General features: G+C 32.5%; 1 protein-coding gene across 1 annotated transcript in view; it reads left to right on the forward strand.

Moving 5' to 3' along the window:
• The first annotated feature begins 354 nt into the window (after positions 1-354).
• The window catches only part of Asz1 (ankyrin repeat, SAM and basic leucine zipper domain containing 1), a 45,588-nt gene continuing 42,676 nt past the window's right edge, over positions 355-3,266 (forward strand). The window contains exon 1 of the mRNA XM_010621896.1: positions 355-413. The gene's annotated coding sequence lies outside the window, so the exon portion shown is untranslated. The remainder of the gene's footprint in view (positions 414-3,266) is intronic.

Genomic DNA, 3,266 nt, shown 5'->3' on the forward strand with positions numbered 1-3,266 from the left:
ACTTTCAGCGATACAAATTTTAATAAACCAGTACTTATTCATATCTGAGCAGTGTGGCTACACAGAGTGTATGTGCTTAACTACTTTCCATTCACTTGAAGAAATGAGAATAGGGGAAGGAATTTTAAAAATTATACATGTATTTTGGAGATCAAAGGGATTCAGACCTGATCTCATGTGTTGTTGAGTTACCTACTAAAAGTGAAAGATTTAGAAAGTAGTTGTGGAATTTTAAAGTGTAATATTTAGAATATTGAATGGTAGAGAAGTAAATTAGATATGCTTTCCTGTTCTATTTGCTATAGATAAGCAAACTATTTTGATGACTGCATGTTCTGCTCGTGGCTCCGAGGAACAAATCTTGAAGTGTGTAGATCTGTTACTTTCAAGAAATGCTGATCCAAATGTTGCTTGTAGGTAAGACCCTTACTGTATGTTCAAAAATGTTAAACATACTTTTATTTTATTATTATCCTTTTAAATATTTGATAGCACAAATTTTACAAAATTTGAACAGTGTTTACTTGGTCAAATGGTTATTGAATAAAATAGGGGCATATGATCAGGATTCTAGTTGTATAAGATTATGAAAAGGAAGAGAATCCCATGAAGGTAATTTTTCTAGCTTTAATATTTAGAGGAATATTACAAGAATTTGGAATGAGAAGGAAAAGAAAATAGTGACGAATCATTTCTTGTGAATCATACACTCAAAAATATTATTGAGCTATATGAATAAACCTCTTCGGCATTTCTCGGTATAATACTTAACAGTTTTACATAAATATTAAGAAAATACATCAAAGCATTTCAGTTTTCTTGTTTCTTCCAAATAATTAGTTAATAACATATGTGATAGTCTCTAGATATCAAGAAGAAAAAAATATTTCTTGTGTCTGTTAAAGTGTCAGTAATAAAGAGAGTCAGATTGCTTAAAATTTCTATCACATTGACATCTTTGTTGTCTGGCCCCATCTTCCAGTTCATTCTCCTATTAAATCTCATTGTGTTTTACTTCAGAATGAAGAGAGTAGAATTTAGCTCATATAACAGAAATGTCCAGCATAAATAGAATCATTTTCATAAATCATTAGTTCAAAAAATGATGATTTGGTTCTGATGTATAGAAAAAATTATGCATGACTTTAGAAGTTTCCTTCTAATTTAGTTTCTGTGATATGTGGACAGCAGTCTTGGAAGGCAGTGTATGATTTAGATAGTTTCTAGATCTTTGCTAAGATAAAAAAGATTTTCATCTACTTGGAGCAAGGTTTGATCTTTTTTTTTTTTTCCTGTATGAGAGATCTTTATTAAAGAGCCTAGGTGGCACAGTGGGCTGCTTGGCAGAAAGGGAACAAAGGAGAGAGGGAGAGAGAGAACAAAGGTGGGGGGGCAGGCGGAAAGGGAACACAGGGCAGAGTTACACAGTGGGTGACGAGTGTGGGTGGGTCAGAGAGCCTTTTTTTGTTTTGTTTTATATCCCAGTGGATGTTTGGCAATGAGTGGAGATATATTTTTTTATTTTTCTTTTACTTTTTTTTTTTGGTTCTGGGGATCGAACTTAGGATCTTGCACTTGTGAAGCAGGACTGGAGATATTTTTGATTCTTACACATGAAAAATGTTACTAATATTGAGTGAATGGAGCCAGAGATGGTGTTAAATATCCTCACTGTGCAGAATAGCCCTTCCAAACAAAATGTCAGTCCCAAATGTCATTAATTCCAGAGTTGAGAATCTTTTCATCTAGTGTGGGAAAGTCCACTCTTGTAGAGCAGATAATCAATATTTAAACAGATTAAAATAAAAAAGAAGTGATAAGGAAACTCTGCAAACTTAGCACATCAATTCACAGGAACTTTTATTCTATCATTTATGGTATAACCTCTATTTGATGTAACTTCTGGATTTAGTTACAACTTGAAACTGGGACATTTGTTTCAGATCACTCTGCTGAAATAAATTTCCATGGGTTGTAATTCATATTTACACATTGAAAAGTAGCCTAAGATAGATAAGATGTGCCTTTCTGGGTTCAACGGAAATTTGGTTTTTGCTTGAATTTTTTAAACTACTTCTACAAGATATTATAAATAGTAAAGCCATTGCACTTTCGATTACTATCATATAAACACACTGAAGGAGTAGTTAAGCCACTGTCATAGGTTCTAAACTATTTGCCTCCTCCAAAACTTAATGGCATCATTCAGATATATAGGCTGTCTCTGGATAAACAGATTCCTTTTGCATTAAAATGACACAAGATTAGTATCACATACTAAAAATAATAGCGTAACTACACTATAAGGCAGTTTTAAAACCAAAAACCCTAAAATAGCTGATGAATTTGAAGGAGCACAAGATTTAGATTGGTATGTACTCAACTAAAATAAATAGAAAATCTTATAGCATTGGTTAAGAAAGCAGTTTGCATTTAATTATTGGATGTGAGAAATAACCTGAAAAACAAATTAACTCGTTTTTCTTTTTTAATATTCAAAGCATTAAACAATAAAGTGATTGAATTGTATTTACTTGATAGATCTAAAAATAAATAAAAATTATTATGTGTACTGTGGGCAATTTTTTGTTTTGTTTTGTTTTGTTGGTACTGAGGATCAAACTGGGGACCTTGAGCTTGCGAGGCAAGTGGTAGAACCACTGAGCTAAATCCCTGGCCCTTGTGGGTGATTTTGTAAGGATAGCACTAGTGAACACATAGTTCAGGATAACATATATCAACATAAGAGGGAAAAAAAATCTCAGACACAAAAAGGGTACAGTGAGATTTGAGGGGAATTTTATAGATACATCATTAGCAATGACAAAAATCAAAACCTATGTTAATAGAGAGATTTAGTTTCATGTAAAATTTGACAAAAGATAACAGGGATAGATGTATCAGGGAAGAACTATTCAGATGTCAGGGAGAAAAACAGATCTTTGGATGAATTTAGTTTTAGTCTGTTGACACATCTATTTGTCAAGCAGTTCTTTCACTGAGAAAAATTACCCCTTAAGAGAAAGCACAGGAGAAAAATTGGCCCTAAAGCTTATTAATGACTAATTTTTATGATAGCTAGATTGTAAGACACTTGATAGTTGGAAAGAAAAGTTGACCTCTAATTTTTTAATATTAATGAAAATGAGATCTATAGTTCTGTCTGGTGACATGGAAGTAATAACAGAATCTTAGAAATTAACCTCTAAGGTAGACACTGAAGTCTTAGTTCTATATGTAAACTTCAGTCTGTGGAAACAGCTCAA

Source organism: Fukomys damarensis, unplaced genomic scaffold (genome assembly GCF_012274545.1).
Source record: "Fukomys damarensis isolate Sample0158 unplaced genomic scaffold, DMR_v1.0_HiC HiC_scaffold_4, whole genome shotgun sequence".
Lineage (NCBI taxonomy): Eukaryota > Metazoa > Chordata > Mammalia > Rodentia > Bathyergidae > Fukomys > Fukomys damarensis.